Source organism: Panthera uncia, unplaced genomic scaffold (genome assembly GCF_023721935.1).
Source record: "Panthera uncia isolate 11264 unplaced genomic scaffold, Puncia_PCG_1.0 HiC_scaffold_1501, whole genome shotgun sequence".
NCBI classification, from domain to species: Eukaryota; Metazoa; Chordata; class Mammalia; order Carnivora; family Felidae; genus Panthera; species Panthera uncia.
Window position 1 is genome coordinate 6,167 of NW_026058142.1, and position 25,520 is coordinate 31,686.

General features: G+C 43.0%; 1 protein-coding gene across 5 annotated transcripts in view; it reads left to right on the plus strand.

Moving 5' to 3' along the window:
• Positions 1 to 900: 900 nt before the first annotated feature.
• The window catches only part of LOC125917116 (protein FAM156A/FAM156B-like), a 47,035-nt gene continuing 22,415 nt past the window's right edge, over positions 901 to 25,520 (plus strand). For 2 of the 5 annotated variants that reach the window (XM_049623376.1, XM_049623377.1), the window contains exons 1-2: positions 902 to 1,170; positions 9,780 to 9,930. The gene's annotated coding sequence lies outside the window, so the exon portion shown is untranslated. Of the gene's footprint in view, positions 1,171 to 6,248; positions 8,834 to 9,779; positions 9,931 to 22,247; positions 23,098 to 25,520 lie in introns of those variants that run through there. The other 3 variants (XR_007456097.1, XM_049623378.1, XM_049623379.1) reach the window with 3 other exon arrangements.

Consider the following 25,520-nt stretch of genomic DNA (forward strand, 5'->3'; position numbering starts at 1 on the left):
AGATGGCCCTTTCCCTAACAGAAACAAATGACTTATTACTGACAGTCAATCACAAAGGCCTGACACACAGCAGACCTCTAACACCATCCCCGTGCTCTACCCCTCCTGCCCCTGTTCCCCCACTAGACCTAGTTTGCATTGCCCACGGAGGCACAAGCCAGCACAACGCCTACCACATTAAAAAAAAAAAAAAAAATCACTTTTAACGCTCCCTATTACACTGGCGGCCACCGGAGACAGGTAAATTTCAGCGCAGGAAGACGTTCTCCCGAGTCCACCACTGCAGCGAGCTGGGGTTTACACCCTGGCTTTGCCCTCCCTCCCTTTGGGACCAGCCTGGAACGGTCCGTGGGCATCTGCATCGACCAGCCATTCCAGGTACGCGCCACTAAGGGGCGCGCGAGCTGGAACGGTAAGCGTCACTGGACACACCTCTCAGGGCCACAGAGGCAGGACCGTCCACTCCGGGAGGTACCACTAGAGAGGGGACTCCGATTTTGGAATAATCCATTGTGTATGTGACAGTACTGAGGGTCTGCTTATACAGCGTGTGGCATCAGCCACAGGTCGCAGCGGAGGCGCTAATGGCGCCGCCAGGTCCTTCCCCACTCGCTCCACTCCATTCTTCCTGCCCATGTGAACCTATGTGAACACCGGGTCTCAGGCCGCTTTATTCATTTGCACTTCGCCGACTCCACCCCTCCGTTTCTACATGGTTACGTCCAGCTGGGCAGCAACGAGGTGAGAGATTGGCTCTCCTATATATAGGGGGCGAGGTCAGAGACTTTCTAGGTGATGATTGGTCCGGGAGAGAGTGTGCCAGAGTAAGCCCTTCCGGGGCGCAAAATGGCTCCGGAAAAACTCCCTACTCCCCGCCCCTGTCTTCGTCTACCCCGTTCCCATTGGCTATCTAGCGGGGTCAGGCACAACGAGGGCAGGAGCTCTGGGCGAGGGGTGTGTGTGTGTTTGTGTGGGTGTGGGTGTGGGTGTGTTTGTGTGTGTGTGGCTTTTCAGAGGGCGCAGTTTTTCTCCGAGTTGAACTACTCTCCGACTGACTGCCCCGAGGGGCTGAAGATGCTGTCCCAGTCGGTGGCGAGGTTCGGCGCAACAGCTCGTTTGTAGCCAGAGTCTGGCGCTGGACGCGCGCCGTGACTGTGCAACTGTCTTCACGTGAGCTCTTTCAGTCTTGTTCAGCCCTAACTCGGTCACAAGCCTAGTCGGGCGCATTTGGCACGGCGCCATCCATCCTACAGATGCAATCAATTAAGTCCAGGGCGAGGTCTGTGCGCTTGTTTGGCGTCCCTGCCTGGGAAGTAGAGTGTGTCAAGCAGTTTGGGGATGTGTATGGCTAGAGAGGACATCACAGGCACAGTTTGAGTGTATTTGATCTCTCTGAGCCTTTTAGGAGATTGTGAGTGAATGGGATATTTTATCTGAGTGGATTTTGTACGCCACGGGATAAGGACTTTAGGCCGTGCGTGTCTGTATATCTGGGGGTGCATTTTCTGAGCTTTTTGCGCATTTATGTCCGTGGGGTTGAGATCTGTGTGGGCGTCTGCACCCCAGGGTATGAGGTCTCTGAGCTGTTTGTGATTCTGTTTCAAGTTGTGATATCTCTGAGCTGCGTGGGGTGGGGGGCATTATCTTAAGGTGTAAAGGATCTGTGCTGTTTGCGAGTCCAAGGTGTGGGTTCTCTGAAATGTCTGGGGACTTTAAAGATAAAGGTTATGTGATGTTTCTGAGTTATTTGAGCTTCTGTCTTTCCCTTTTTATTTTGAGGTCCTTGTAATAGCTTGGGAGGTGTCTGCAGGGTTTGGGAGTCTTCTCTAGGGTGTGAGGTCTCTGAGCAGATTTAATTTGTTTCCTGGAGTGAACACGTTGATCTGTTGCGGGGGCGGGGGGGGGGCAGGAGTTGTTTCAGTGTGTATGATCTCTGTTGTTTTTTTGTATTCTGTGACTCAAGTTGCAAGCTCTTTGTGCAGAGATTTTTTGAATCTTTTTTAGGGTGTGTTCAGGGATCTGTTTTTGGTGTCCCTGGGTATCTGAGCTGTTTGGCGTCTGTGTCTGAGAAGTAAAATCTTTTATCTTTGTGGTTGTGAGGTCTCTTTCCAGGAACTGAGGGGTTTGGAAGCTGGCAGATATGATTCCAAAGCCCGGACCCCCAAATCCTGGTTGTGTGTCATCGGGAAAGTCACTTGTTTCCTGAGGATTAAATATGTGTCAGCATCAATAAAATGGGGGCAGTGCGTGTCTTGGAGGGTACCTGTGCAACTTAGAAGTGTGTGTAAAGGTCCTGACTCCCAGCCATCCTTCCACAAGAATTTTCTGATCACCGGCTGTGTGCCTGAGTACTTTCCTTGGAAGTCGGAAGTACAACACAGGATAAAACTGACAAAGTGTCTTATTCCCTAGAGTTAGCCAGTAAATGTATTGACTGTCAGAGGATGTCAAGTGCTACATAGAAAGAGAAGGTGGGTTGGAGGAAGGAGTATGTGGGGATCATGTTGGTATTTATGCAGGGTGATGAGGGAATGACTCCCTCAGAAGGTAATGACTGAGCAGATTCCTGAGGAAGTGAAGGAACAGGCCGTGGAACTACCTGCAATTGTTAGAACATTACAGGCAGAAGGTACAGCAGGTGCAACAGTACTGAGGGGAAATCCACTGAGTATGTTCCTGATATCAAGGAGTCCTGTAATGCTGGCAAAAGCCCTCAAAACTGGTTTGACACATAGAGCGCAGTGAAAGGTGTCTGGTGTTGCTGTCTCTATTTTTCCCACAACCTGTGAGGGAGGTGGTCTTCATCCCCATTTTATAAAGGACCGGAAGAAGGGCACTCCAAGAAGTGCCCAGAATCTGATCTCCTGTTTACACCTGAAATTGCTAAGAGGGGTGAAACCTTGTGCTCCATCATGAAAGACTTGAGACATGAGAGGCTTGAGTGTCAGAGCTGCAGGGCCCACACCATCCAGTTTGGATGTCAGCCAGCCAGCAGATATAAGCGATAATATGGGAATCATGCCCCTCGTTACATTTCTACACTTGATGGAGGTCCGGACTGAGAAAGAAATGGGGCAGAGAAGAGAGGCAGGAAGGGGAAGCTGGAGAGCAATGAGGAAAAAAAAAAAAAAAACCCAACACACTGGCTTCATGATATTGCCTGGATTTGCCCCAATTCACTTTAGTTAATTGATTGTATTGAGATATATTCACCTCTCCCCCTCCCCTTTCTTTCCCTTCCCTTCCCTCCTGTGCCTGAGCAGTTCAGCTCTAAAGCCATTAGGTGCTACAGAGCAAGGCAAGTGTGTGCATGTAGGGGCATCCCACACTTGGAGTCAGAGCCCAGGCACAGTGAGAAGGGCATCCATACATAGGGGCAGACTGCACTGGGGACAGAGCCCAAGGTAGTAAGGAGGATGTCCCTGGGGGTTGGATGGGGAGAAGGCTAACTGGCTCAAGGGTTCAAACTTCAGTGGAGTGTGGAGGTCAAGGTCAGGGATTGGTTCAGCAGAGCATGTGAGGGTGGGCCTCTGTGTACAACTGGGGTGCCTTATATACTTTAGGATTCGTCAACTCACTAAATGTGGAAGACTCGACTCTCACTTTTGGAAGAGGAAATTTCAAATACAGAAAGGAAGAAAACAAATTCTGAGGTGTTCTATTGGGATTGGAGGTCTCCATGTGAACTCATGCTTTATGATATGTATGCGTGCGTATGTGCATATGTTGATAGATACAGATGTACATATGTATGTGTGTGTGTTTGAATGTGTACATACGTGTATTCCAGACTTTCTGGAAACAGCAACATCCCAATAGTAATAAGTACACCTAGCCCCGACCGTCCTGGCTTCTAAATATTATTCTGCATTCAGTGATGGGTTCCCAGGCTGGGAGAGCGAAAGGACAAATGAGCCTGGCTCAACTTGTGGTACCAATCATAAGGGACAGTTCAAGGAAACTTGTGGTACCAACAATAAGGGACAGTTCAAAGACTGATTTGGTGATGTCAGAAGGACACAGAAAATAGCCTGAAGGGGCTCCCACTGGACATTCTGGGGATGATTTTATTTTTTCAGTTTTAATGAGATACTATTGATATATAACATAAGTAAGCTTAAGATATACACGGTGATGATATTTATATATATATACATATATATATGTGTGTGTTTATATACATATATATATATATATATATATATATATAAATGTGTGTGTGTGTGTGTGTATGATCCCCATAACTTACTCTTCTTATGGCCGGCAATTTGTACCCAACACCACCATTTTCCCCAACCGCTGGCAAACACCATTCTAATCTCTATTTCTATGAGTTTGGCTTTTTAAATTTCCACATATGTGAGAACATACAGTATTTGTCTTTCTTTGTCTTCTTTCAGTGTAAAGCATTCAGGGTCCATCCATTTAGTTGCAAAAGTCAGGATTTTCTTTTTATGGCCAATTAATATTCCATTGTGTATTTATAGCACATTTTCTTGATCCGTTCATCCCTCCATGGACACTTACATTGTTTCCATATCTTGGCTGTTGCTACACAGTAAATCATAAAATTGGAGTTACTCCTCCAATTTTGTTTTTCATTTTCAAAATTATTTGACTATTCTAGTTCCTTTACCTTTCCACATAAACTTCATAATCAGTCTATATGTCCAAAAAGTCCTACTGGGATTTTTTATTGGAATTGTATTAAAATGTTGCATTCCTTTGAGGCCTATTGACGCCTACATTATTTTGATTTGATCAACCCAAGAACACAGTATGTGTCTCCATTCATTTAGGTCTTATATTTCTTTCCTCAGCTTTTTGTGGTTTTAAGCATATACATCCTGTGTATGTTTCGATAGACTGGAACGGGGGAAGCGATTGTAAATGGTACCTGCAGGTGGTTTCTGTATTTTGTCTTGTTATGTAATTGTTCATTGCTAGCATGCAGAAAGTTGCTTGATTTTTTTGTGTTCAGCTTCTATGCTGTGACAGCATTGAATTCACGTATTGGTTCTAGGAGGTTTTTTTCTGTAATTTCATGGGATTTTCTACATACATAATCATGTCATTGTGAATTGGAAGTTTATTTCCTCCTTCCTGACCTTTCTTTTTTCTTTCCTTACTGGAGTGACTAGGACTTCTAGCAAAATACTGAGTAAACAGAGGGGAGAGTGGATATCGTAGCCTCATTCCTGGTCTTAGGGAGAAAGCATGTAGTCTTTCCTCATTAAGCAGGATGGAGGGTGTAGGTATCTTTGTAAGATGCTGTGTATTGTGGAGTTGTTTCTAGAGAAAGTATTGTAAGTCCTGGAGGGTGAACGGGGCAATAGCTGAAACGTCAGCAATGTTCTGGTCTCAAGGCTGTCGAACGTGGTAGCATTATGAGCTACAGAGCCCCACGATCCCCCAGAGGACAGTTAAGATACAAAACCCGCTGTAATTCCCTGACACTCCTTAAAACTTCACGTACTCCCTGCATGCCTTCACGTAGCCACCAAATGTATGTCTGGTTAATGTCTAAAGGTCCATTGTGCTCTCTATCCATGCTTTGATATTCTTTGATCCTCTATCTAATGAAATATGAAATAAGGGCTATATGCAGTCTGCTGCTCTCTCACAGAGGCAGCCCTGCACACCCGCTCGGTCTAGTGTCTGAGAACTTCTTCAGTGCGTGGCCACACTATATCCAGGTTAGGAAAGTTCCCTTCTGGTTATAGTTTGCTGAATGTTTTTATCATGAATGGCTGTTGAATTTGGTCAGATGCTTTCTCTGCATCAATTGATATGATCATGTGGGTCTTTTTTTTTTTTTTTGATACACTAATATAATTTCTTAACTGATTTTTGAATTCTACACCAGCTTTGTATTTCCAGGATAAACCCAACTTGCTCATGTTGTATTATTCTTTTTATATATTATTGAATGATTTGCTAGTGGTGTCTTTGTCTGATTTTGTTATCAGGGTAATGCCAGTCTGATGAAATGATTCAAGAAGTGGTCCCTCTCTTCTATTTCTTTGAAGAGGTTGTAGAATTGCTGTTATTTCTTATTATATTTCTACTACTTTTGTAGAATTTTTTAAAATTTAGATTCAAGTTAGCGTATAGTGTAGTAATGGTTTCAGGAGTAGAATTTAGTGATTCATCACTTACATATAACACCCAGTGCTCATCCCAACAAGTGACCTCCTTAATGCCCATGATGCATTTAAGCTCACTCCCCCCCACCAACACACACAACACCTCTCCAGCAATCTTCCGTTTGTTCTCTGTATTTAAGAATCTCTTATGGTTTGCCTCCCTCTCTGTTTTTATCTTATCTTTGCTTCCCTTCCTCTGTGTTCATCTGTTATGTTTTTTAAATTTGACATATGGGTGAAATCGTATGGTATTTGTCTTTCTCTGACTGACTTATTTTGCTTAGCATAATACGATCTACTTCCATCCACAGTGTTGCAAATGGCAAGATTTCATTCTTTTTAATCCCCGAGTAGTATTCCATTGTATATATATGTACCACTTCTTCTTTATCCATTCATCAGTCAATGGACATATGGGCTTTTCCCATAATTTGGCTGTTGTTGATAGCACACTGTTACTTGTTCTTAAGTGTGTGGTACAGTTTTCCAGAGAAACCGTCTGGGCCTGGAGATTTCTTTCCTGAAAGTTTTTAACAATGATATTTTAGAAATATATGTATGTTTTTCAGATTACCTGGGTGGTGGTTTTTTTTTTTTTTTTTGGTTTTGTTGGGTTTTGTTTTGTTTGGGTTGAGCTTTAATAGTTTGTGTCTTTCAAGCAATTGTTCTGTTCCATCTCAATTACCAAATGTAAGTGCATAGATTATTTGTTAGAATCCATTCAAATTCTCTGGATTCTGTAACCTATTTCATTCTGGATATTGGTAAGTTGTGTCTTTATTTTACTTATCTTTCTTTTTGTGTCAGTCTGGATAGAAATTTATGAATTTTATTGACCTTTTCGAAGAACCAGCTTTTGGTTTCATTGACTATCTCTATTCTTTTCCTGATATTTGCTCTAAACCCTGTTTTTCTTATTTGCTTGCTTTAAGTTTATTTTTATTTCCTGTTTCTAGTTTCTTAAGGTGGAAGCTTTCATTATTAACGTGGGTCCTTTCTTCTTTCTAATACAAACATTTGATGCGGTACATTTAACACTAAGTACTGCTGTAGCTGCATCCTGCAAATTTGGATATGTTGTATTTTCATTTGCATTCAGTTCATCTGATAAACGGTTAGTATCCAAAATATTTTCTAATTTCCCTTGAGCCTTGCCATTTGCACCATGGGATTATTTAGACATGTATCGTGTAATTTCCTTGTGTTTGGAGATTTTCCTCTTCACATTTTCTTACATATTGGGTTGTTTGTTTTTTTTTTCTTTTGCTCAGGCAACATTCTCTGTATGATTTCAACTATTTTATAACTTCTGATATGTGTTTCGTGACCCAGGATGCAGTCCACCTTGGTGAAACTTCCATATGTGAAGGGTTCTATACTTGTCAGTTACATCCAGGTAGTTCACGGTGTTGTTCAGTTCATCTGCATATTGCTAATTTTCCTTCTATTCCTTCTGCATATGACTGAGAGAGTGTTGACCTCTATAACTGTTACTTGTAGATTTGTTCATTTATCCTTCAGTTCTGTCTGACTTGGTTATATATTTCGAAGCTTTGTTATTGGGTGTTGTGCAGAGAAGAGTTAACGTAGTAGGCCTGAAACTGCTGTGCTTACAGACATCAGCATGTTGGCCCTTATCTTGCATCCAGGAACTTGAATTTCAGAAGGTTTCCCACCATTCCCTACCTGAGCAGGGTGCTTTATTCTTCCTAAACTGTCCAAACAATATGTTTCATGTTAAACATCTATGAAACATCTCAACACATAGACATCTATGAAAATACCTTTCCTTCTGGGAATCTGAAATCTTGGTCTGTGCTGGGCAGACAGTACCTACGTGACCAGCCTCCATCCCAAACCTCTGACGCTGTGTTACTCACGAGGTGCCCTTGGTAGACAGCATTTCACATGAGTTATCATGATTTGTTGCTGAAGGGACAAATTGTGTGACTCTCCTGGGAAAGGACTCTTGGAAGCTTGCACTGGTTTCCTCCAGATGTTACCCAGGGCACCATTTCCCCTGGGCAATTTTGCTTTCTATCCTTTTGCTGTAATAAATCTTAGCCCTGAGGATGACCTTCACGTCCTCCTGGGGATGCAGCAAAAGCAAGGGTGGTCTTGGGACCTCCGAAACCATGGTGGCAGCCATGGGACTCACTAGCAGGAAAACCCTGACTCACTAAAATATGGTGGAAGACTTTGCGTAAAGAAAGGATGGCACGGTAGAGATGATAAGCTGCTTGTGCCTCAGTGACTATGGATGTGCCACGATATGAAAGAGCAGCTGAGCTGTTCTGAAAGGTAAATGTTACACACGGAATGCAAAAATAAAAGGTCCAAGTCCAAGAGCGTTGGCTCACTGCATGCCTTGGCTGCTTTAGCCATGCTGGATGATATGAGGTGAACAAGTGTAGCCAACTTATGACTTGGGTCTTTATTCTCTGGAGGCCAGGGAAAAGGATCCAGACCTTCCCAAAGGTGAACAAAAATGTTGAAAGTTTAACTTGCTGTCTCCTGCACGTGGGAGAAGACAAATTTAATTTGTTTCCTGGGCTAGAAAAAGCTTTACATAAACTAGAGGCAAAGACGGAGGGGAAGGCATTCCAGCCTTTTCTTCAGCTGGCTTACTGCTGCTGTGGCTGCGCCTCCCGGCATTCCAACCAGGATGTCCCCTATATGGTCACCCGGTAAGTGTCCACTTACTGCTAGGAGTTTCAGTAAACTTGCAGTGAGAGCGAAAAGGGAGGATTTAAAAGTGGCTTTGTACGTTGTGGCTGTTGGTGCCTGGATGTCTGAGAAAACTGATGTAAGATGTTAGGCAGGGCCACTGTTCAAAGCAGCTGCCCCCAGCAAGGGTATGACCTGTTCTAGCCTGGTTGCTGGATAAAGGAGAGAGACAAAAGGGACAGGAGGTGATGTAAACCCATTTTGAAAATTTTGAAAATTCAGAATTTCATCCTGAACAATTCCTAATGATCATGAGTCTTTCTCATTATGTAATAGAGTTTTCTATGAGAATATTTTGGTCCCTTTTGCTAACAGGCCCTCCTTACAAAAGGTTTGGAGGAGAGCAGGAGATAAATAAAGTCAGGGAAAGGTTCAGTTTCAGAATTGTACGCACTGATTTTGTAACAGTGGAGAAAACAAACCTGGCACCTGGGGAGAAGCAGAGGGAAGAGGCGAGGACATTAATGGCCTGTGTCTGTCCAGACTATTCTTGGAAATTTTCTATTTTTTGTTAAGGAAACACTCTCAGTGCAGCCTTTGCAAGCCTTTGTGAGCACTGCGAATGCAAATTGACTCCTGAGCCTCGAGCCATACCTGCCAGAGCTCTGACTGTGGGACAGCAGGGGTGGCCCCAGCTCCTGGGCGTTGCACGCATGGCACCTCCACGTGACCTCCACCCTCAGAGAGAGGATGAACTGGTGTCGTGGACAGACACAACTTTGGGAAATAACTGCCTCCAGGCATCCCTCTAAAACCAAGGGCTCAAATGAATATTCCAAGTGGACAGGGAGTCCTAGAGGGGAAGGCCCGTGGCGGGAGGCCACATTGAGGCCCCGGTGAGCCGTGTTGCCGGATTCGGTGTATGTCCAGCTCTGGGCTCCCTAACGATTGTAAACTCTGTTTCAGGAGAATCACGTGTGCCCGCTAGGATTACCCTTCCTGTGTGTGTGCCCTGACCAGCCCGACACTGCCTCAGCCTGGAAGACTTTCAGGTCAGGTTCTGCTTCTCGACCGGTGTGTGCTGTGCCTGAATTTGTGCATCAGGCCAGCTAAAAAGGTTTGTACAAAAAAACTAATCAGTAAGTTACCTGTTTTTCTACATTAGACCTTTGTGGTTAGTGCAAATTGTTTTAACTGGTTAAATCTAGGACCCCTGAGGGATGTGATGGAGATCAGTCCTGCAGGCTGGTCTTACCCTACCGCATTGGTCCTAAGACTGAGACCTGTGGCACGTCCCTCCTGCCCTCTGCAGACCGGCATCTGTGTGGTTCATCATCATGACACTAGGTCCATTCATTCCCATTTGACTTCAATTCCACAAGTGTGGACTGGCCTTCTGCCGAGTGTCAGGTCCTCTGGCCTGAAGACACCAAGAGGTGTGTTTCCAGCCTTCCACGAGGCAGACACGAGGGAGACAGATATGGAAACAAAGTGGCAACGTTCAGTGACCGCTGGCAGATCACATTGTGAACATCTCCCACTTAATTCCTCCGGTCCTTTCACAGCATAACCTGGAGAAGACCCATCCGGTCAGTACACTTGGGTTCCCCTCATTCTATTTCCTGCACGCACAGCCACAGATATCAAGTGATACTGGCATGTTGTATGAGACGCAAAGCCATGAACAGAATTGCTTTCATTGATGTATTTTCCAAAACAGTCAAGGATTATTGGTACCTTCCCAGGTAAAACAACATGCAAGTATCCCTCAATTTACATGGAAGTTGACATTTATGGAAAATCCACCTTATGTAAGTCTCTGTCAAAAAGATTTGCCTCCCTGAAACTTTCCCTTTTTAAATACTGATACTTCCCTTTAATCATTTCAACAATCACAGTCTCCCTCTGAAATTTTCAAAATGTGCCATTGTGGTTATAACCCACATAATATGCTGGTCCTTGCCTGGATTTGGTGAGAGGAAATACCATGGCAGCATGGTACTCCCAGGAAGTACTCCCTAGGAAGGATTCCGGGCACCCTCATCCTCTGCCTGCTTTCTGTGATAAGAACGTGTTTCAGGGACAGCTGAGATGTGAGGTAAAGCTTCATTTCAGAGGTCACCACTGCTGTGGAATGTCCACGCCCGGATGGTTTTGTGCTCGTCTTGGCTCTTAGCTCTTGGGACTGGGGTTCTCCTCCTCATTGATGACAAGCCTTTCTAGGTATGGACACCATAGTAAGGGCCTGGGCAAGGGCTTTAAGCTTCTGTCCTGTTCGGGACAGCAGATGGTATCACAGGACAGCTGAAAGGACAAGAGGGAGATGATCTCCTAAGGTCAAAGGCAGGTTTTTGATAGGTGAAGGGAAGACATGCGCCCAAGTTCTGGTTGCTCCAGGCTGACGTGGAGTGGAGTGTGGGTGTAAGAATGAACCAAAGGCTGAGAGGACATGGGGAGAATAGACTGCATAACCTCACATCATATGGTTTACGTGGTCCTCAAAAAAAGCCCATGCCATCATGAGAACTTAATGTCATCTTCTGTCACCAACCCTACCCACTGGCCATGAAGAGAATGGATTTGAGATAGACCGAAGCTTTCATGGAGAAAGTCCAGTGGGGTCGTGATGTCCTCTCAGAAAATCTGCCCTGCCCTTGGTTTGAGTCTCAGGCTGTGCTCATTATGTTCTGCTTTCTGTGTGCTTTCAGATTGGTCTCTCATGTGTGTGTTTGTCTGGAAAGAGTCAGTACATTGAAGTCAGGCTTGCTACCACAGGGATTTAATAAAGTTCTTGAGAGTCTCCTAGGCAGAGTTAAAAATCACAGATTCTAGGGCACGTGGGTAGCTCAGTTGGTTAAGTATCCGCCTCTTGATTTCGGCTCAGGACATGATCTCACAGTTCGTGAGAATGAGCTCCGCATTGGGCTCCTTGCTAACAGTGCAGAGCCTACTTGGGATTCTCTCTCTTCCTCTGTCTCTGCTGCTACCCGACTCACGTGCATGTTCGCTCTCTTGCGCGCTCTCTCTCTCTCTCTCTCTCTCTCTCTCGATAAATAAACATTTTTTTAAAAATCACAGATTCTTAACATTGTGACCACGCTAAATGAGATTCACTGGGTGTGGATCATAGCATGTGCATTTTTAAAAAGTTCTTGGGTTCTGACTTAGGAGGACTCCTTGTCTGGGAACTACTGGAGCAGGGCAGTGGTCCCGTTTTTCTGCTGCCTGGCTTCTCTCTCCATTGTTGTGAGGGTGCAGAAGTGACAACAGTTTGGTGCCTTCTCTGATGCACAAACCCAAGAACTTCAGCTAGGAGACTGATGTGCTGTCTGCTGTACTAACAAGGCTCGGAGAGTTATTGTTTCCACAGAGTATCCTGAATCCAGTCCCTGTCAAGCTTCCATCTAAGTGATTGCTGTTGAAATCAAATTTCTGTATACCATGCAGTTCCGTGCTATAAAATCAGTTTGTGTTATATGTTAGGTGTAACTCTAAATATTTTGCAGTGGCCCTTGGATCCTAATATTGACTGAACAAGTGCACAGTACAGTGAATTTTCTGCAACCTGTGCCTGCACCACTTACGGCCCGATGCCACTGAGCAAGTTACTTAACATCTGTGTGCCTCGTTTCCATTAGCAACGTGGAAACACTAGTTAGTAGTAAGTGTAGCTACTTCTTGGGGGCAGTTTAGAGTACTGACTGTGTTAAGACAAGAAAAGTCATCAGGACAGTGCCCGGCATGTGGCAAATTGCCGATCAATTCTAGCCGTTGTTGTTACTGTTGTTGTTCCCACATTTCCGGGAAGCATGTTCTGGAAAGATGGTGTCAAGACTACCTTTGACTCACTGGAAGGACTTAGCACTATCACTTCGGCTCCTTGGGGACTCAGGAATTGAGTCTGTGGGGCACGGTGGAGGGCGTGCTTTTATTAGCATAACGAGTATTCAGCTCTCCTTATGGGCCATTGGGAAGCCTAAATGCAATGCTTGGTTGCATCATCGTGGGTTCCTATGGAAAACTTGAATGGAAACTTCTCTAGGAAATTAGAACGAATGACCTGTTTGCACATTTTGTACAGTGTTTGGAAAATGAAGTGGTCACTGGATGATGATAGAACACGAGTGTATAAATTTGTGTAAACATTTCAAAGAGTGAAATGTAAAGGCCAAGGGCCTCATCATGTGGTGGCTTCTACAGCCGTTAGTTGTATTGAACTCCTATTGGGAGTTCAGTCTGTTGGGAAGATGTGAATCTGGTAAAGATACGAAACTGTTAACAGTCCAGTTTTCATCAGTAACATTTGTTTTTCTTCCACTCATATTCATTATTCATTTAACAAAAGGCTGGTGTATTAGTATTTTCTGAACTGAGTCATGAGGAGGTGGTAAACAGTGTGTTTGGAGAGTCTTAGGAAAGGTGCAGTGAGGAGAGAATGGGAGTGGAGGATGAGGTGAAAGTGTGCAGGGGGCAGGCAGAGAGAAGGAGTAGCAAACAGGAGGGAAGGATAATGGATACAAGCAGAAGGAAAGAGACAGGAATACAAGCTCACACTTCAGGAGGCTTACTACAGGCCTGGATTTGTTTTTAGCTCTTTCCCTACAGCAATGATTTTAAAATTCATGGAGTATCCACTGCAGCACTGTGAGGTAAGTGTTTTTAAGGGTATCGTCCCTTGTTCCATCCAGATGAGGAAACTGAGACCCGTAGAGGTTAAGGGGTGAAGTAACTTACCCAGAGCCACCTACTCAGCAAGGGCAAGGTCAGGGTTAAATCCAGGTCAGAGAAAAACATAACAGAGACATGGAATTTGGCCATAAACTGCAGTGCACCTCAGTGTCCAGTGTCCTTTGGTTCAAAAGACAGGTGAACATGTAAGACAGCTTATCCTGATTACACTGGATCAGTGCTTGGATAGAACATGATGTCTCAGGTGCACGAGAGACTGTGAGGTGACGAGTCAATACAGGCACATCACTAAGTCGGGATCTGGTTCATATCAAGGTCTATAGACGCGTTTGCTGCGGCAGATTTCAGCGTTGGTATCCTCATCATGATCATTATGGACAGTAGTTTATGGTATATATAATGTTTGGAAACAAAACAACAGATAAAATCCTATAGATTTTAAAGTCGTTTTTCTAAAGACTCGATCTCTTTGGTATCTTGACATTTCAAGATAATGAATTGCTTTGATATCCTTGCCAGCTGAAAACCCGATCAGTGCATTTAAAGCGGAGGAGAGCTATGTGGGACAGTAGAGCGGAGCAGTGAGGGAAGCAGAGAGGTTTGGATGGAAGGTTAGCTAAGTCTGCAAGGGCTATGAAAATGCCACAGACGATGCAGGCCAAAACCAAACCAAATCAGACAGCAACTTGCTTGTCCCGAAGAAGAGACAGTTGTGCTATTGAGATAAGCATCTCTATTAAAATTTCTTAGACTTTTGCTCTCTTTTGGCCCCCGGGGTGCAGTGTGTGGTTCTTATAAGGTAGCACTGCTTTGGTCACGCTGTGGGTGAGAGTGGCAGCCTCACCTGAAGCATTCTCCGTTTGTGGGCCACCTGGAGCACGTTACTTGAAGTCTGGAGGCCTGCGGATTCATAAGAGAAAACAGAAAGCAAATGCATAGTACAATAGTTAGATCCAGCCACCTCCAGTAGAGCCCTACATAGCAAGTGAGATGCAGGCACAGGTGTTGTAGTCATTGGTTGGGAAGTAGCAGGGTTGGGTGGGTGACTCAAAGAAGAAGCATGGAAGTGAGTACAAGGTGAGAAAACACATTAAGAGGGGACAAACAGCGAAAATCCCGTTTTGTGGCCTTGCTTTTCTGCTATGAAAATAGAGTGCTCTAGTATTGTGGGGAGAGGTTACCCTGGTCCGAGGTCCGGGAGGGAATCGCTGCACTTAGTGATGAGCATTCTGATGACCCGCCATGAACAGTAACGAGGGGACACTGAGTGTGTGAAGGCACGAAGGTCTCAGCCTTTACCATAGACACATTCATCAAGTTTCTTAGCCTTGCTGAGAGTAACACTGCCTCACCTTACAGAAGCTCAAAGCCGCCATCTGGCAACACCACTGGTGCTCCTCCATCTCCTGATCCAGCTGGGGGTGGCTGCCCAGGCACTGCTCCCTGAGTTGCATAAGTATGATGGTAACCGTGTGTGTGTGTGTGTGTGTGTGTGTGTGTGTGTGTGTTCGTGGCAAATATAGGGTGAGAGACTCTATTCATTTAAGTATGATTCACTAAATAAGTTTCAGCTCTTACCTAGACACTGTAGACACTGTGTTGGGTGCCTGGGCGATACAGTAAACAAAGACACATCACTGCCTTCGTGGAGTGAGTTTAAGCCAAATCATTCGAGAATAGTTAATCTAACAATCATATAAGTCAATGTAAAAATTACTACCGTGACTAGTGGTACCAAAGAGGTGTGTTTTATTGAGGTCTGATTGATAGGTAAAGCTATAGGTAAAGGTATTCACATGTACAACCCTTTCTTCTTGTTGGTGTGGTTGTTATTATGTGATTATCATTAGCGGTAAGAGCACTTTTAACATAAGATAATCTCTTAGCAATTTTAAGTATATAACGCAGTATTGTTAGGTAAAGGCACTACGCTCTGCAGGTCTCCAGAACATACTTCTCTTTCATAGTTGTAACTTTGTACCTTTGACCATCACCTCACCATTTACCCCTCCCCTTACCCCTGGCAGCCATTGTTCTACCCTCAGCTTCTAGGAGTCTGAGTATTTTAGATTGCATGTAGAAGGGAGATGGCCCAGTATTTGTCTTTCTGTGTCTGGTTTATTTTAATAGCCATCAAGTCCTCCACGTCCAGATGACATGATCTTATCTGTGTAAAACCCTGAAGATTCGGACAAAAAGAAATTCTTATACCTAAGGAACCAATTCAGTAACATTACTTTCATTTTTAAAAATAGCTTACTGGATATGAGATTCTTGGTTGTTGAGCATTTTTTAATTTTTTAATTACCCAGTTCCTTCTGGCCTCCATATTTTCTTCTGAGTAAACTGCTATTAATTGTATTTCCCTCATAAGTGACGGGTCATTTTCTCTTGTTGTTTTCAGGATTTTCTCCTTGCCTTTGGCTTTCGGCATGTTTACTGTGATGTGTCTATGAATCTCTCATTTATCCTACTTGGAGTTCATTGAGTTGCTTTCAGGCACTGTTTCTTTGAATATTTTTTTCTGCTCCTTTCTGTCTCTGTTCTGGTACTCTCCTGCATCCGTGTTGGTGTTAAGAGTGTTCCATAGGGGCGCCTGGGTGGCGCAGTCGGTTAAGCGTCCGACTTCAGCCAGGTCACGATCTCACGGTCCGTGAGTTCGAGCCCCGCGTCAGGCTCTGGGCTGATGGCTCGGAGCCTGGAGCCTGTTTCCGATTCTGTGTCTCCCTCTCTCTCTGCCCCTCCCCCGTTCATGCTATGTCTCTCTCTGTCCCAAAAATAAATTAAAAAACGTTGAAAAAAAAAAATTAAAAAAAAAAAAGAGTGTTCCATATGTTTGTGCAGCTCAGTTTATTGCCCTCATTTGTTTTCCTCACTTTCTTCAGACTGTATAATCGCTGTCCATCTGTCTTCAAGATTGCTAAATCTTTCTCTGGTAGTTCAACTAGTGTCGATCTCCTCGAGTGAATTTTTCACTTTAGTTACTGCACTTTTCAACTGCAGAACTTGTATTTGGTTCTTTTTTAAATAATTTTTCTCACTTTATTGTTATTCTGTCTTTGATGTGACATTTTCATCATACCTTCCTTTACTTTTTTGATTGTGGTTTTCTTTGTTCTTTGGACCTGATTATAGCAGCTACTTTGAATTCTTTATCAAATCTGACATCTGGTTGCAAGCACCGGCAGTTTCTGTTGCTTATTCATGCTTTCCTGTTTTTTGAATTATCATAATTTTTTTTCGTGTCTAACTATCTAAAATATTGGAGCAGTACTGGGTACTGATCCATCCCACCCCTTCCTGGGTTTGTTACTTCTATTTCCTTGTCTAGTTGTTTAGTGTCTAGCTGGTTTATTTTAGTGGAGTCTGTTTTCTCTCCTTACTCTCCCCCCCCCCCCCCCTTGTGTTAGGCTTCAGATTTTAGTCCTCAGGGAGAGACGACTTGGGGATGCCTACTGTCCCCTTGGGATGACTGGTTGCGTCAGGTTCTCTCTGATTGTCTCTTTGCCTGACCACACCCAGCTGTTCCGGTTCGCTGACTGTGGGCTACTTGTTCAACCGTTTTCAGCGATACCCTGGATATATTGCTTCATAATATAAACCAGTGAAATCCGTGCTCCTTTGAAGGGCTAGCTGCTGAAGTTACTGTTTCAGAGTTTTTCTGACCCTAGGCAGGCTCCTTGCAGCTGTCTCTTCTCCCTGATTGTCTCAGGTAATCCGGCCAGCCTACAGTTGATCCTCTATGTCCAAGACTTCTACCAGTCTCCTACCGTTTGCCTTGTACCACAACCTCCACTGTTTTGCAAGTGCTCTTAGACTTGCTTGACCTTCTCCTCAACACCCCTTTGCAAATGAACTTTGTTCCTCTGAGAGGAGCTATCTGCTTCAAAACCTCTGAGCCACAACTCTGTAGCTGGGGAGTGGGGACAATGGCAGCACATTCTTTCTCCTGTTTTTCAGCATTACACTATGTAGCGTTGCTTTTGAAAATTTCCATTTTTAATTGTTTATGGCTGGTATATGGAAGCAGAATTTACTTTTACATACTGACTATGTGTCTCTTCACGTTGCTAAACTCGCTTCTTAATTCAAGTAATGTTTTATGGGTTTTTCTTACAGATTCAGGTGTTGCCAGTGAATAATGACTGTTTTACTTCTTTATTTCTGCTTGACTTTTTTATTGGCTAGAACAGCCAGGAAAATATTGACTAGAAGTGGTGAAAGTATGCATACTTACCTTGTTCCCTGTCTCAGGAGGGAAACATTCAGACCTTCAGGATTAACGATTACAGTAGCTTTAGATATTTTTGTAGATGCCAGTTATCGGTTTAAGGATGTTGCCAATAAACTGAATGAATCTTGCCATCTCCCCAACATTCATGTTGAAACCTTTCTCCAGTATGATGGTGATTGGAGGTAGGGCCTTTGGGAGGTGATCAGGTCATTCAGATGAAGCCCACATGAATGGCATTAGTGCCCTTATAAAAGAGACCCACCCCTGAGAGCTCCCTCAGCCCTCCCGCCATGTGAGGACAAGAAGTCAGCAGTCCGTGAAGCAGGAAGCAGGGCCTCACATCCCAAATCTGCTGGCACCTTGATCTTGGGCTTCCTGGCATCTGGAAATATGAGAAATAGATTTCTCTTGTTTTTAGAAGTCATCCAGTCTGTGGTAGTTTTGTTGCAGCAGCCCTAGGAGACTAAGCTAGAAATCCTTCTTTATTCCTAGTTTGCTAGGAGTTTTTATCAAGTAAATTTATCAAATAAATACTCTTTATGCATCTATTGAGATGCTTATATATTTTTAGTCTGTTATTATGGTCAGTTAGCGTGAGTGATTCTGAAACATTGAACCACTCTCAAAGCTGTGGAACCATTTCACTATGGTATTTTGTCTTTTTTCTATGTTGCTGGTTTCAAACAGCCGATATTTTATTTTGGATTATTGCATCTGTGGTCATGAGTGCTATTGCTCTTGTTAGCCTCAAAAGTAGAACAGCCAGTTATTTTACCAGCAAAATGAGTTTGTTCAGGAATAGCAGTGAATTACAGTTTGGAACAAGCAACCTAAGGCAAAATCCTAGGCAAGTCCAATAAGCAAAGTAGAGGAACGTTATTTTATGGAGAAGAAGGAGGAAGTTGGAAGGGTTGTTTTGAATGAAAGCCCATTGAAGAAAAGCAAGAGTTCAGGGTAATGACAGTTTCTTATTGGCTGAGTTGGAGGCGTAGTCAATATCTTACAGGACATGCAATGTACATCTTTTCCTGTTGGGGCCTACATGATTGTTTCATGTTGATTATTCTTCTGTTGGGTCTATAACTGACAGTTCTTCCTGTAATTGATGTTGAAGTGGTATGGTTCTCCTTTCTAGGCTCTGGACTCTAGTGAGGTTTCTCTTTTTTTTTTTTTTTTCCAGAGTCTGTAATTTATTTTCTTAATTTTTTGTCTTGCTTTCATATCAGGATATTGCTGGCTCTATAACATGTGTTAGGAAGTGTGACCTCATCTTCAGTTGCCTGGAAGACTTTGTTCAAACCTGCATTATTTCCTTCATATGTGTTTGATAGAATTTAAACAGTGAAACCATTCAAGCCTTGAGTTTTATGTGAGGGAAGGGTTTTTGTTTTCTGTTTGATTTAGTGAATTCAATCTCTGACAGATATAAGGCTAGTGGTGTTATTTTCTTGACTGGGGCCTGCGAGCTAGGGCCTTTCAAGGAGTTTTCCCATTTCATCTTTTTTTTGGATAATATTTTCAATAATATTTTCTCATCCACTTCATGTCTGAGAGATCTGTATTGATGTCTCTGCTGGCAGTAGTGATATTAGTAATCCATGTCACTCTGCCCTCATTCCTTATTATCAGTCTGGCTAAACCTATTAGATTTACTGGTCCTGTCACAGAACCAGCTCTTAGTTTCACTGATTCCTTTGTATTGATTTTATGATTTCTAGTAGGTCGAGTTCTGCTCAAACCTTCATTATACTTTTTCTGCTTCCCTTAGGTTTAAATTGATTTTGCTTTTCTAATTTCTTAAGGTGACAGTTTAGACAGTTGATTTCAGACAGTTCTTCTTTTCTAATGTAAATATTTAATGATAAAAATTCCCCTCAATGCATTGTTGTAGATTCACCTTACAGATTTTGACATACTGTGTTTTGGTTTTCTACTTCTTGCAGGTTCTTCTTTGATCCCTGCATTATTGAGAAATGCCATTTAATTTCAAAATATTCTGTGGTTTTCCAGATACCTTGCTGCAATTAATTTCTGTTTAATTCTTTGCGGTCAGAGAACCCAGTTTGTATGATTTCAGCCCTTTAGAAGTTGTTGAGATTTACTTTATGGCACAGAATATGGCCTGTCTTGTGAACCTTGTGTGTGCACTTCAGAAGATGGTGTCTTGTGCTGTCCTTCTGTAAGCACCCGTTAGGTCATGGCTGTTGATAGTGTTGCTCCACTGCTCCATATAGTTTCTGATTGTGTTGTCCACTTGTACTGTCAGTTGTGGATGGGGGAATGTTGAAGGCTTCAGCTAACTGATTTCTCTGTTTTTCCTTTTAGTTTTATCAGTTTTTAGCTCTTGCATCAGTTTTTACTAATGCATGCACATTCATGATTTTTGGATCTTCTCGATGACTGGACCTCTTTTATTAAGTAACATCTGTCTTTTCCCCTTGTGATAATCCTCATTCTGAAGTATATTCTCTGTAATATTAATTTAGCCCTTCCAGCTTTTCCTGTGATTCACGTTTGCTGGGTGTATGTGTCTTAGTGTGTTGGGGATGCAGGAACAAAATACCACAGACTGGGAGGCTTATAAACAAACTTGGTATCTCACAGTTTTGGAGGCTGGAAGTCCAAGATCAGGGTGCCGGCATAGTTGGGTTCTAGTGAGGACCCTCTTCAAAGTCACAGATTTGTGGTTGTGTCCTCACATAGTGGAAGGACAAAGGATCTCTGGAACCTCTTTCATAAGGGCCCTAATCCTGTTCATGAGGGCTCTGCCCGAGGGCCTCATCACCTTCCAAAGGCCACACCTCCTAGGTTAGGAGGTATGGGGGTTAGGATTTAACATAGGAATTTTGGAGGAGACATCTTCAAACCATAGCATTATCGATAAATTTTCCTTTCAGTTACTTTTAACTCAATTTACGTATTCATATTTAAAGTGAGATTCCTTTTGACAGTACATAGTTGGGTCTTTCTATTTTTACCTAAAGTGACAAATGAGGTCTTTTAATTGATGTGTAGGCAGTGTACAATCAGTGTGTTAACAGTTTACGTTTAAGTCTTCCATCTGGCTGTATATTTTATCCTATGGATATTTTATTCACATTTTCCTTTCCTATTCCCTCTATAATTTTGGATCAGTTGAACATTTGGTGTTATTCCATTTTATCTCCACAATTGGCTTACTAGTTATATATCTTTAAACATTTTTTCGAAACGGTTGCTCTAGGGTTCTAATATATATTGTTGCTTTTCACACTGTGCCTTCAAATGATATTGTACCACTTCCTGTACACTGTCAGAATCGTAGGACTATGTACCTCCATGTCCTTTCTCCCAGCCTTAGTGCTATTGCTTTCTTGCATTTTATTTCTACCAAGGTCGTAAACCCCACAACACATTGTTACTATTATTTAGATGGTTCTCTTTTACTGAGATTAAATATAAGGAAAAAATTCATATACGCCCGCAACTTTACCACATCCAGCACTATTCAGTTCTTTGTATAGATCCAGATTTTCTTTGGATTTCATTTGCCTTCTTCCTGAGGAACTTCCTTTAACGTGTTGTGTAGGGAAGATCTTCTGGCAATGAATTTTCTCAGCTTTTTTATTTCTTTGAAAGTTTTTGTTTCACCTTCATTTTCAAGAAACATTTGCATTAATCAGAAAATTCTGGCTTGCATGGATTCTGATCAGTCATCTGCCCATTCTGTCCTGTTTGTTCCCTTGTATGTAATGTGTCTCTTCTTTTCCTTTTCTGTCACAGGATGTCAGTGTTGGTGTTTGAATCAGTCTTTCCATTAGTTGATTGGGCTTGAGTCCTGTGTTGCTATAATCACTTTAAATATAAAATAGACTTGGGAACCTGGGTGGCTCAGTCAGTTGAGCGTCTGACTTCTGCTCAGGTCATGATCTCCTGGTTCGTGAGTTTGAGTCCTGCATTGGGCTCCCTGCTGTCAGCACAGAACCCACTTCAGATCCTTTGTACCCTTCTCTCTCTGCCACTCCCCTGCTTGTGCTCGCTCTCGCGCTCTCTCTCTCTCTCTCTCCCTCAAAAATTAAATAAACATTTAAAAATAAATAAAAATAAATATAAAATAGACTTCAGGTTCCGGGTGCAAGATAGATCAGTATACAAAAATCAATTGTATTTCTGTACATTAGCAGTGAATAATCCAAATAAGTAAGTAAGAAAACAACTTCAGTTATGACAGAGTAAAAAGAATAACATATTTAGGAATTAATTTAACCAAGCAGGTGTGAGAGTTACACACTGAAAATTACAAAACACAGTTGAAAGAGATTAAAGCAAATTTTAAAAAATGGAAAGACTGTGTGTGTTCATCGATTGGGAGACTTGATATTGTTAAGATGGCAACATTCCCCAAATTGATCCAAGCATTCAGTGTAATCCTTATTGATATTCTAACTGCAGCTTTTTAGAAATTGAGAGACTGCTCCTGAAATTTATGTGGAAATTTCATGGACCCAGAATTAATTTAAACAATCTTGCAGAAGACGGCCAAAAGTGGAAGACTCGTGCATTCCCATTTCAAACATTATTTCAAAACTCCAGTAATGAATACAATGTGGTACTGATTTAAGGATACACCCAGAGATAAACAGAATGGCATTGAGAGTCTGGAAATAACCCGTCTGTCTATGGTGAGTTAATTGTTGACAACAGTGCCAAGACAATTAAATGGGGAAGGAGCAGTCGTTTTAGTAAATGGTGCTGGGACAACTGGATAGTCAACATTTAAAAGAATCAATTTGAATCCAAACCTCGTACCACAGATAAAAATTAAGTCAAAATGGATCCAAGTCCATATGTAAGAACTAACACTATAAAACTTCTTCTGTAAGAGCGTGTAGGAGTAAATCTTTGTGACATTGGGTTAGGTGATGGATTCTTAGCTAGGACATCAAAAGCACAGATAATAAATGAAAAGTTAGGTAAAAATGGCTTCATCAAAATGAGAAAAAGTTTTTGCTTTAAAGGACACCATAAGAAAGTGAAAAAAACAAAAGAATGGGAAAAAGTATTTGTATATCTGATAAGGGCCCAGTAGTCAGAATGTAAAAAGAACTCTTGCAAGCTAAGAGTAAAAAGACAACCCAATTAATAATGGGATAAGGGAGGCACCTGGGGGCTCAGTCAGTGAAGTGACCGACTCTTGATTCTGGCTTAGGTCATGATCTCACGGTTCATGAGAGTAAGCCCCAAATCAGTCTCTGGGCCAACAGCATGGAGCCTGCTTGGGATTCTCTTTCTCGACCCCTCCCCGTTTGAGCATGTGCGTGTGCGCTCTCTCTCTCTCTCTCGCTCTCGCTCTCTCGCTCTCTCGCTCTCTCGCTCTCTCTCTCTCTCTGTCTGTCTCTCTCAATTAAAAAAATGGGCTAAGCATTTGAATAGACATTTCTATTAAAAAAGATCTGCAGATGCCAAATAAGCACATGAAAAGATGCTCAAAAATATTAGTCGTTAGGAAAACAAAAATTGAAAGCACTATGAATTATAACTTTCCACCCTCTAATATGGATATAATTTAAAAAGTGAAAATAACAAGTGTTGGGGAAGGTGTGGAATAATTGAAATCCTCATACATTGCTGGTGAGAATTCAAAATGGCACAGCTGCTGTGGAAAACAGTTTGGCAGCTCCTCAAAAAGTTAAACAGAGCTGCTGTATGACACAGTTATGCCATGATAGGTATATATATCCAAGACAAATAAAGAATAAGCCCCCACAAAAACTTGTATACGAGTGTTCCTAGCAGCATTAATCACAACAGAGTGCCAACAACCCAGTGCCAACCAAATAATGAATATATCACCTGTGGTGATGTATCCATATAGTAGAATATTATCCAGCCATAAGAAGAATGGAGTAGTGATACTTGCTGCAACATGGACGAAAACTGAACACGTTATGCTAAGTGAAAGAAGCCAGACTCAAAGGCCACATAATGTAGGATCCTATTTAGTGGACATGTCCAGAATGGACAAATCTGTAGAGACATAAAGCTGCTAGTAAATGTCCAGGGCTCCTGGGAGGGGGGATTGGGCAGGGACTGCTAATGGCGTAGGGTTTCTTCTGGAATTAGATGTTGGTGATGGTTGGCACAACCATATGTACATAGTAAAAGCCAACAAAAAAGGGTGAATTTTATGGAATGTGACTTACAGCTTAACAAAATGAAAAAAAATTGTAAAGGAAAGCATTTGCTTTTGAATATGATTTTGGCCATTTTAGAAGTACAGTTGCCTACCCCAAAAGATGTAATACGCTGTCCAGGTCTTGCCTTCACCAGTTTGATCATCAGAGGTGACCACTGTAGTCTGATAGGTGTTTCCGTCTTGTCCCTGTTATCAGTATTTACAAATTGCACCTGCACATACATATACACTTACAGACACTGGTTGAGTTAGCATTACCACTGATCTGCTACTCCCCATTTGAAAATAATAATAATAATAATAAAATAAAAATCTCTGGTCAGTACAAATTTGCTCCTCTTATTCTGTTTCAAGGCCAGTGGGTGCTCCATTGTAGGATAGGAACACTTCATCTTTCATTTACCCTCCCAAAGGTCATTGACTACCAATGGCCATTTAGAGCCCACCCCCACTCCCCGAAATTTGCTATTCTCATTGTACACATACTTCTGTGGCTGTGTAAATATTTCTTTAAGACAAGTTAATAGCAATGGAAATTGCTGGATCAAGGAAACCTTTTGCTAAGGAAACATCTCTGAAGTACCTTCTTGTGTGCCTGATACCACTGTATGTGCTGGGGAGACATTAGAGAAGACCCACATATGTTCCTCTTTTCATGAAGCTGAAATTCTACTGAGGGTAGGGACACAGTAGAATCAAATTTTGATAGACGCCGTCAGAGAGCCCTGCAAAGTTCTTTTGCCAAGTCACACTACCCTCGGTGTGACTGGAGTAACAAATGCCCCTTTGCTGGCACCCTAAGCACCCCATTCATGACGTGGGAGATGTAGACAGGAGGCTGGACACTTTATCTCAGGCTCTCTGCAAGATCTTGGCGTATGCAAGTGGAATGATCCCTGTGGGGAGTTTAAGAGTAGTGAGACTATGATGGAAGGATGCAGCGCCCATTAGTTTTATTCCTGGGGAGGAGTGGAGCTGGAGGTGATGTGACCCCATCTGGGCAAATTACCAGGGTGTGGGGTGGCAGGAAAGGGTGAAAGGTTGCTAGAGGAGCCGCAGGTTGTACTTTCCTGTAATAGGATGTACCACTGAAGTCCCAGATGAAGCAGTCTCCTCTGGGAGGTACAGCTGGAGTGAGGGAGTCTTGTGTTCCCAAAGAAACCATTGCGGGCAGGGTGCAGGGGAGCTCACCACCATGCAAGGACCTCCACCTCTCCGGAGGTCACCATCGTCCCACTTCTGGCCCCAGCCCGTCAGCTGTACAGATTCTAACCAAGTAGGGACCAGGGAACATGGAAGAGGAGCACATGAATGGTTTCCTCATGGGTGAGCAGAGCAGAGATTAAGGACCACACTAGACTGGTTAGTCTAGATGGGATTGCCTGCCAGGATCTTCCAAGGAAAAGAATCCCATTGGCTGGAGGTGGGGTGTCCTTCTCAGAGAGTTTATGGGTGCACAGGTGGGGCTTTGAAGAGTGGAGGTGGAAGTGGAGGGTTTGGAATCATGCCGTGGAACCTCAGGCTGCTCACCAGCAAAAGAAGCTGAAGATGCTACCCAGGTCAGTGGGATCACTGGCTTCTCTTAGTCTGTCCTTTAGTCAGTCTTCCT